The sequence below is a fragment of the Egretta garzetta genome, unplaced genomic scaffold (assembly GCF_000687185.1).
Source record: "Egretta garzetta isolate BGI_Z169 unplaced genomic scaffold, ASM68718v1 scaffold154, whole genome shotgun sequence".
Taxonomy (NCBI): domain Eukaryota; kingdom Metazoa; phylum Chordata; class Aves; order Pelecaniformes; family Ardeidae; genus Egretta; species Egretta garzetta.
This window is the reverse complement of record NW_009259600.1, coordinates 6,902,974-6,913,748: the sequence shown is the minus strand read 5'-3', so window position 1 is coordinate 6,913,748 and position 10,775 is coordinate 6,902,974.

Sequence of the window (10,775 nt, the reverse complement as noted above, 5' to 3'; positions counted from 1 at the left end):
ATATGCTTTTGCATCGGCATCCTTTGCCTTGTTGTTATTAGGCCTCACTGGTGTAGATACATATAGATTTTCTTATTTATTACCTTAATTAAGTTTACTATAGTTCAGGATATGTTTAGCAAATTGTAATTAATAGTATTTCTTTATATATAACAAATAATTAATCAGTCCATCTTTTCTTTTCCAGTTTCTTAGATATGATTCTGGCTCTCCCTTAGCTTACAAAATATAATTACAAGTCATTCAGTAATTTTATTAGTGAATACCCTGAAGACTACGGGATGCATATCTTGTAGACTGGCTCATCTTTATATATTCTGTTTCTTCATGTATTCCCCTACCTGCCAGATCACCAGATATAGTGACATAATCTTCATTACTTAATTATAATTATTAGTCAAGGGGTTTCTACCCTAGACATATAGCTTCTGAGCAGTCTGTTGAGCAGATTAGCAACAGGTTTAAAAAATAAACTGTTTAACAGTGGGAGTATTATCTGCTAGTCACCTAAGAACAACAGTAGGAGAATAAATACCCGTTTATTATTTGGAGAATGCTATGCAATGAACAAGCACCAAGACAGAACAAAGGCAGTATGTGCATCCATTGCTAAGATTTATTCATGTTTGTTTGAATGCACTGTGGTTTAAAGTACTTTTTCCCTTAACATATAAATTACGCATGTATATATATGTATAACAAAAATGTTTGTATATTCCTTATGTGGGCTGGGGTGCTTCTTGGAGGGAGAAAAATAAAGGGGGGGGAGGGAGGAAGGAACTTGACATTCCAATGAAATCTAATTTGCAAGCAATTTGCGCTAGCAGCTATGAATTTCACTCAAGAGATTTCCAGGTGTTTGGTGGACATCTATACATGGGGAGAATTTCCTGAGAAATGAAACTTAATGGCTGCAGTAAAATGAATCAGAAGTCTTATCTTGATGCAGGATATTTTCATCCCTACTCTCTGTGAATCTTTACTTCATGGATGGCTCTTTTGCTTTTGCACTGTTTTTGGTTTTTGGAAAAGAAAGCAGATGAATAGGTTTTCTACTAATAAGCTACACTAACAGCCTGCTGAATTTCCAAGCATACATCTCCTGATTGTACTTGTCTTTTATAAAGGCAGTTCTTTAATTCAGTTTACTATACACACTATAGCTACTTGAACTCAGAATCCTTGAGCCATAGCCCATAGGCACTGTGCATTCATGCAATGAGACATCCACCCTCAACATCACCCCAGTTTAAATGGAAGAGGCGGGCAAAGGGGCATTGTGTCATTCTTTACCTTGGAAACTGAGACTGAGAAAGACTTTGTTTTTTCTCAGGGTCACTGAGGGTAACTGTGGCAGAGTCAAAGAGTTATCTCTTGATTTATCATAGAATCATAGAATCTTCTAGGTTGGAAAAGACCTTTAAGATCATCAAGTCCAACCGTTAACATAACCCTGCCATCCCACCACTAAACCATGTCCCTAAGCACCTCATCTATCCTTCTTTTAAATACCTCCAGGGATGGGGACTCCACCACCTCCCTGGGCAGCCCATTCCAGAGGCTGAAGTGCCAGTTTCTGCCAGCTGCCATGAAGTCCTGTCAGCAGCAATCCAATCTTGTTTTATTCTTGACCTTCCTTTTTTTCTTTTCTGGCAAAGCCTAACTGTCACAAATTGCCGCAGAGCTAAGTAGACCTTACAGCTAGGGTGGACTATCCTATGCAGAATTGTCTGTACTGAAAGTGAAACTTTAGTCTAGGTCTGTTTAATAGATAGTTGAAGTAGGCAGCAAATTGAATATATGATACATTCCACTTTTCCATGCTAGTGGTTAGAAGAAGCAAGAAATGAGTAACTAATGAGCAGACCTTTAGAGTCCATAGCAAAGTTGCAGCAATATGTGGACCTTTCCTTTGTCGAGGAGATTTTAATCTTTAGAGCAACAAGTGCCACGTCTGTACCGAGCCTGGCCAGGAGAAGTCAGCATGTTTGCTGCAAACAGCAGCCGAGTTGGAGGTTGTCTTGATAGGTTTCTTGATGTCCCAGATTGTTGGAATGAAGTTTTACAGTTCTGCCCCAATTTTCAGCAGGTTTTATCTCCTCCTACAGGAAGAAATTGCCAGACTAAGACAGGGATTTGTTTCTGAACTTTATGTCCACGCTGAGGCTAGGAAGTTGAAGTCTTCCAAGGAAGCAACCAAGTGAGTTTTATCTTCTCCTCGGTGTCTACAGCAGCTTCTCTAGAAAGCTTTATCTCTTTAGGGGATTTAGAGATTAACAGCATGGCCAGAGTGTATACTGTCTCTGGACACACAGATTAAGTGTGAGGAAATATTGGCTTCCTCTCAATTTTATCCTTCCAGCTCTAGATCTGTGATGAATAAGGAGGTGGAGGGAGGGCACACGAGGGCGTGCAATGAGAGCCGGGTGCTGCAGTGTCAGCTAGCTGGGCTGCTGTGACACAGGCCAGTCATCAGGGACAGGGCTGCAGATAGCGATGGAGGGTTTATTACTGACAGTGTCTCTGTCTTTACCCTTTTGCCCTGGACAGTCGTGAATAAACAAGTAAAATTTGAACACCGTGAAAAATAACAAAACGCCTTTCTGAATTTTAAGAGCCTCACGTGCTGGTTCAGGAGAAAATGATCCCAGCTGCCAGCATTTTCAGGAGTCCCAGATATCTCCTGCAATGCAATTATGCAGGCTCAGTAGAAAACTATTCTGCACATTTGGAGCTAAAGGACAATATAATAAATGACTGCAGTGAACTACATTGCTATTGCATCAGATTGCATCTGAATCCACTGCTAGTGGGTTTTCTGGTGCTGGAAATCTGCCCTTCAGGATCTCATTGTCCTCTTGTTTGTTTGCTTACATCCTCCTTGATACTGCAATACCAGTGCGAGTCCAAGGTAGATTAGAAGCAGCTGGTTTGTAGCAAACAAACAAAAGCCTTTGTCTATTAGCCGTTATCACTTTTTTCCAGTGGGAAAAAAAAAGCCAGCTGTCTGTTTGCAGACAAGAGCAACTTCATCAAATGGTTGAACTTTTTACAAATGGAAAATTTGGAGCTTGATCCAAGAGTGATTTCAGGAAAACCTGATATTAGTGGAGCTTCATTTACTTTGGGGAACGATGCTAATTCCTGCAGTTCATGATACAGCCTGTAGCTTTAAAATCTCTGAATGTTGCTATGAAAATATTTCAGTGTTATTGTGCTACTGCTCACTTGGAGTGTGTCAAAGGCTTCTACAAGCCTGACAGGAATGTATTGAAAACATCATTTCAATAAATAAGGAACATAACATAGTAGGACTAAAGCTTGAAAGGGAAAAACTAAGTGCAAAACTGTCTGGCACAGTGGAAAACTAAAATGTAAAACAACTGAGTCTAGTCCTAAAGGCATTTTGCAGTATATTGGAACACTTCTCCAAATGGTCGTGCTAATTCTGACCCACTGATCTCTGTGGCTACAGGGGAACTGGGAATATGAGTTGGTCCCTTCTGCTGTGGATCTCCCACTCTCACGCACAGCAGATGCATTGAAAGATTCAAATGGGATTTAGACACCCAGGCCTTAATTTACCCCTGTAGCTCTAATGAGTGGATGTAGAATGTACTGTCAGTATGTTCTCTGAAGAATAGGTGACAGAATGTGAATGTCATAATCTTAATCTTCTTTTCACATTTTCTTGCATTTTAATGGAGAAATGCTAAAAACAAAAAAAGGTAGGACATCTTTCTTCACTACAAAATATCACCCTACCACAAGGTCCAATTAAAATATTGAATTATTAAACTCAAGACATTTTATTTTAATTTATATTGCTGAACACTGTTCTTGAATACTAATGCACACCTTTAGGAATATGCACTTACTCTGTTTTCTGTGCACTTTAATATAGGTTTGATTTTACAAATAAAGGTAAGTTTGTATATTAGATTGCAAATAAAGGTAGTCTAGTCAGAGTCAACTAGAATGGCCTATTAAATACCTTTGTAAATGAAAACAAACTAAAAAAATAAATTAACTGCTTTGAGTTCTAATTTACATGTGTATTTCGCACAGACTTCACAACTAAAAAGCTCACGTTTGTCTTGGGACTTGCAGAGCTTTGCAAATCCCTGGCACTCAGCATATTACCACATGGTTTTTGACTTAGCTTGAATGGGTGAGCAGATGGTGGGATTGCCAAGTGTTATGAGTCAAGTCATATGCAAAGTCTTATTGAGAGTCTTACGATTTTTTAATAACCATGTGATTTGGGGCAAGGGAAGGCGAGACCTAGAATGACTCATGCCCACCTCTACAAGTTTACACCCCGTGGTTCTCTCCAAATCATAACTCACATCTATGAAATGGCATTAAGTATAGCTAAGCCAAACAAAATCTGTTAAGAATTTTAAAACAGCAACATCCCAACTGCTATTGTGTAAGAAAACCAAAGCACTTCAGTCTTGGTCCTGGAGAATTGCAGAGATTGGTTTTAGCACGTATTCAGGAAGGAGACTGGCTTAAGTTCCTGAATGTGCTAAAGGGATGCAGAGCTCCTCTGGCTGAGATCCTGCCCTCCAACTCAAAGTCCTCCACTTGGAGGTTACGGGTGCACATGACAAACAGATGATCTGGAACCGTGGCTAAAGATTAGCTGCACTCAACAAGATAAAAAAAAAATCTATTTGGGCAAAATATTAACACACCATGTTGGTTGCATTTTCTTCCAGCCCTGTCAACATGCGGAACATGATTACCGCTATAAAACTAGAGTTCATTCTGCTCCTTTGAACTTTGGGCTATACTTTAGCAGTAGCTCACGACTTCAGACTTCATGCTCTTTCTGCCTTAATGACCGGTGGGGACATGATGGGCATGTGCAGGCCAGATGAAGGCGGTTCCAATTTAACCTAATTAATAATCAAGTTTATTACCAGTGTTCAGTATGGAGCTTGAAAAGATAATTGCTTCAAAAATTGTGTGTAAGAAAAAATAAATTGAATTCAGAAAATGAAAAATTCCACAAAAAAACCTGTAGGCTTTTTAATAGCTCCTTCCACACTAGCTAATTAGCCTCTTAGGTTTTGAAAACTGCTCATGAAATGTTCTGTTAGTATTGAAGAGATTTTTTTTGTGTTTTATTGCAATCATGAAGTATTTCATCTTGGCTTTTTCTTTCCTTTGGCATAGGGTTTTTTGCCTTTCTTTTCCCCTTGGTCTTTGGGTTTGTCTACTCTAAAATTAAAATAGTATTGATAGTTTAGTTCTTTATTCTATCCATGAACCAGATGAACAGTTGTGCTCTTTCTGTGATTGGATAATTATTCAAAATTATTTGGAAGTTTTACACAAATATCTTTACCTATAAATTCATTGTTTTGACTAGACTTTAAACTCAGGCTTTTCTTGTGGGTTTATTATAATGTTTTATAGAACAATGTGTATATAGGTGTAAAAAGCATCTAAGTTTGAAAAAGAGATTGTAGTGACAGAGGTTTCTTCCAGGTATCAGCTAGCAGATCCTGAGAAGTTAAATCCAAAGATAAGAGAATGGCTGCTAAGAGCAGCCTTAAGCCTCTCATGACTGGAGCGAAGGACTAGATTTTCTTCCAAGATGTGATGTGACTATGGACTCGGATTCTCTCCTCTCTTCTGTTGCTGTTCAACCACTTTAGATAACCACTGACGCTTCTCTAGCACACTGGAAATCCTGTAGTAAAATAATGCTAATTTAGTGCCTCTTAAAGCCACCTCTGGGGCTGTTATTAAGGATGCAGGCAGAGGAATGGAAGTATCACCATACTTGTTGATCTTTGCCTGCCATCTGGGTGCACAGTAAGAGTTAAGCTGCTTTAGTTAATAGTAAGGCAAGACCAAAAGCAGTTTTAACACCGGTGGTGTTACCGTGTTGTGGGTACTCACCTAAGCATTATGCTACACAGTGTAATCGCAGGCTGAATTAGGTCATGCTTTGTCACGTGGCTTATTTCAAATTGAAGTTCCTCCTGTTTGATTGTCCTTGCAGTGGCAGCAATGTGCATTAATAAATGAACAAGCTTGGGCAACATTTACAGAAATGTCTAAAACTACAAAATTAGTCAATAGCAATTCATGCAGCATATGACAGAAGTGCTATTATTGTCAGGGAAACTACGGAGCCTGTGACTACAACTCATGATTTAATCTGAACAGTCAGTTGAACATAAAACAGTTCTAATAATATTTAAAGCATAATACCTGCTACATGTAAGAAAGACAGTCCAGATTCAGATGACTAATAGAAAAAAAATAACTACTATTACATTAGGGACATGAAATACTTTTAACTGAGGTAACAAATTTTGTAGGCAGTTCTTAAAACTTGCTTGTACACAAATCCCATTCTCCTGTGGGGGATCCAGTTACTGTGTTTAGTTTCCTGGCAAAGAGCTTACAAACTGTCTACAAATCTTCAGTCTCCAGGTGATAAAGCATGGGAGGAGAGCACTGATTTACTCCAAGTGCTCTGCGGTGGTTTGAAGAAACCAGTGTGAATCCCAGCAGCCCCTAGTGGACCGGGCTGCTTAAACTAATACGCCCTACAAAATTAGTTTGGGTGCAAGCTACAAGGATGCAGCTACACTGCCACTGACTCCAGACGTGCTTCATTTGCAGTTAACTGAGCTATATTTGGACTGTTTTCCACGGCACGACGTACAGCATGTCCTGTGTTTGTACAGTCCTTAGCATAATGGGACCCTACTCTTGACTGGCCTCTAGACTGCACAGTGACACTAATAATAAATACCAGGGAAAGAAATGATCACTTAACACATTTGATATATTTTCTCCAGCACGCAACAGCAATACTAATACGCACACCAGCACAACACAAGCAGATTCTGATGTATGCTATATATTTTTAACACAATGGCCTTGATCCAGACATTTCTGGCACCATCTTCTACTGTCTTTCATCATTCTGCAGTGAAGTTACGTAGGGTACTCTAGATTTGAGGTAGCTGTGGTCTAGTATTAAAAATGATGTACAATAAAAATCTAGTTTATTAGCACTCTTTAGACAACTGCTGTGCAAACAACTGTTTGTTAAAAAAAAATAAAAATCACTGAATAGACGGAACAAATAATTTTTGTCCCAGTCTTCATATGCTGTGCTGCAAAACAAATGCAAGTCTGGGAGAGAAATCCACTTCTTCTGCTGCCTGCTTTTTCATACTTTAAGTTTATAAATAATTGCTTTGGAAAAATTAGGATCATAAGGTAAGAATATGTAGAATTCCACTGATGTCCTTTTTATGACAAAGTACTTGAGTTCTTCTGCAAAAAAAACAGGTGAAGAAAAATTCAGATGTGGTAGAGGTCTCTCCAAAAATTAAACACTGCTAGTGAACATATCGGCATTTCTTATGACCTCACCTGAAGGGAGGATACGGGACAGAAAGTAATGAGATTGGTAAAGGAAAACTACTGTTACTTCATTTAGCTGAGATCCAGTCAACATCTTAAATTGACCCTATTCTAATTGTGTATTAGAATGGTGCTGAGAGGTCCCAGCCAGGACTTGGTATTAGAGAGACATACTGTAAGACTGTCTCCTACCATTTTACAGACTGTCAGAGCAGGAATAGAGAGAAAGGACTGAACTGGGGAGGACTTTTACAATGGGTGATAAAACTGCTGTTAAATCTGTGTGTGGCATTTGCTAACAGCATAGGTGGAAGGGACAAAAGAAAGGGAGAACTGATGAAGGGTATGAAGAGAAAAAGAGAAGATGGTGAGAAGGAAGCATGTGTGGCAGGCAGTGAAGTGAAGCTGAAGCGGCTGTAAACAACCAATCGTTAAAAAGAAAATAATGCTAAAAGTAAAACTACAGGGGCAAAAAATCATATGCTGATATCGTCAGTGGGTGCCTGATAATTCTGGCTGAAGCTGCTTCAGTAGCTTCACGTGCCAACCTTGTGGTTCAGACAGAAGGATGACTGCCTGTTACAGCAATCTTGGTTTGGTTCAGGGTGAACTGTGTGTGCACTTTCAGGATGTTTTATCTTCACCAGCCTTCAGACACAAAAGAAAGACGAGGTCGGTTCAGATAACCGTAAAAAAAAAAGAAAACAACAGACAAAAAAACGCAGTCATGATTAGAATTTGGCCTGTTTCAGCTGGGACAGTTAATATAAAGTCATGTATATGAAGTTATGGCTATGATTTACTACAAACTTTTCAGGCATAGGAGAAATGATATTCTCCCCAAACATCAAACAGACTAAGACAGACAGCTCTTGGCAGAGGCCAACAGAAGGAGCAGCAAAAAAAAAGGAGTAAGACTTTTTACTCAGATAACTTTGCTAGGAAAGAAGTCTTTTGAAATATTTTGAAGTTCATAGATTTGGTGAACTTGCTAAGGCTGCAACACGGGAAGATGTTGCTTGACATCCTGAGTGTCTTATCTGGGCTACTAACACATTTCTCTTCCCTGGACTTACAAGATCCAGCTCATCTCATATGGCAAACAGCAGGCAAACTGCTCCTAAAGGTTTTTTTTCTCTAGATCATTACTTCAGTATCTCACCTTTTGCTTGCCAAACTCATTCAGTACTGAGGCAGGACTCTTGCATGTCATCCTTCGCTCTGCATGTTTGAGAACAATGTTGAAATTAAGCACATGATGCCAGGGGTTGACGCTTTGTTCTCTGCTGCCATGAATGATCAATCTGGGTACATGGTAAAGGGTGGCCTCTTGTTTGTGCAAGTGATTGAAAGCAGTTTTGCCAACAGAGATGGTTGGGTTGTTCGGAATACCATTTAATCTGAAAAGATAATTACTGTTGTCTTCTTTGTTATGCAACTAAACTCTATGGAAAGAGCATCATATCACATCTCAATAGCATACAACTGGGCGGTAGAAACTGGGTTGAACTAGACAGACAAAAATAACTTTGGGAGGAGTGGAGGAAGGCTGGATCATGTGCTGATTTGTTTAATGTTGACCTATCTCTATGACAGAAAGTTTAACAGGTTCCAGTAAGGACTTGCGCCCGGCACGTACAGCTGTAATTACCGTGGGAGGGTTAGCAATCCCTGTGTGTCCATAGGCTCTGTGTGGTGTCTGCTCATAAAAGCTGTAACGCCTCTCCCAGTGGCTACAGACCAGACTTCCTGAGCATCCCTCCAGTGCCCCACTGTTAATAATTAAAACCAAAAAGAGGAATGGGATATACTGGGTGGAAAACAGGACATCTGAGGTTTCACTGACAAAGTTGGTTAGACTTGCAGGTAGAAAGACACCAAAAAGGTTGTTGGCTAAGAAGTTGTGAACACTTTACTTGTTTGTATAAACCTATAAATAAAGGTGGTGTTTTCCTCTGCCTTAAAGCGTTAATTTTGTATGCATACTCATGGCTTCTGAGAGGTGAACAGTCACATCCTTCCTAGGTTCAAACTGTGACCAGGCAAATTTACTGAAGACTAATCCATTGAGGATTATTAAACTCAATGATACCATATCTAGTACAGGGTGTTCCTGAGACACAACTTCTCAGAGAGCTGGGGAGCATTCATGCTTGTCTGGTTTACCGTCTTTTTTTGGTGACTATTATTAATGCTGCACATTCAGCCAGATGCTCACCCTTAAATAAAACTCTTCTCCCTCCCAGAAAGGACATCCCAACAATATACTTCTCTTCCTTCCCAGATAGAAGGGATTAGGAAATAAATGTGGGAGAAATCAGAGAACAACAAATGAAAGAAAACAGCCTCAAGTTGTGCCAGGGGAGGTTTAAGATTGGACATTAGGAAAAACGTCTTCACCAAAAGGGTTGTCAAGCATTGGAACAGGCTTCCCAGGAAAGAGGGGGAGTCCCCATCCCTGGAGGTATTTAAAGGACGGGTAGACGAGGTGCTTAGGGACATGGTTTAGTGGTAGGATGGCAGTGTTAGGTTAACAGTTGGACTTGATGATCTTAAAGGTCTTTTCCAACCTAAACGATTCTGTGAAAAAAGAGAGGAGTAAGGAGAAGTAGCACAGAGCACTCCCCACAGCAGTCACCATTCGTGAGGCAAGAACTCTGGTCTGATCCAACGCAACTGTTCTCACGGTGTAGCTGCAAAGCCCTACCACTGTAAGTTAACTTTTGTTTTTCTCAGGAACGGTAATATTTTGTTTTTCCAAGTAGATCGGTTGATCTAGTAGAATGGAGGCAATGAACACTTCTTCCAGTCTGCAACAGGCACTGCAAAATTCAAGCTAAATATAGAAGTTGCACTGTGAATCTCACTTGCTTTTGACACTCAGTTAAACAATTGAGTGCGATAGATAACTGTGCAACAGGAAAATGGTGTCATTGAAGGGTGAAAGATGGGCAAGCATAATTGAACTGAAAGCGTCACAAGAGGTTTCTACAGGGTCGGTATTTTGGATGCTAAGCATCTACAGCAGTTACGCTTTTTGCTCCCGTGGTCGTTTTTCCATCTCACTGGTGAAAAGCAGATTTGGAGGTCAGAAACACAGCGGCTGCCAGCTGCTGGGGTGTCTCTGTGCTTTATAGATTGGGGTTGATTTCACACACTGAATTGGCCTCAGGGCAGAGAGACAGGACTCCCAAACACCCATTTGGTTATTTTGGGTGTACCGCCGGCAGCCCAGGCTGCTCCGCCGCCGCAGTGACGGGAGGATTCACCCTCCCCCTCCCGTTTGAGCCCTTCCCCTCCTCCGACGCCTCCTCGGGTCGGCGGCGCGGCCCGGGCGGACAGGCGGCCCAGGAGGCCCAGCCCCGGGGGACGCG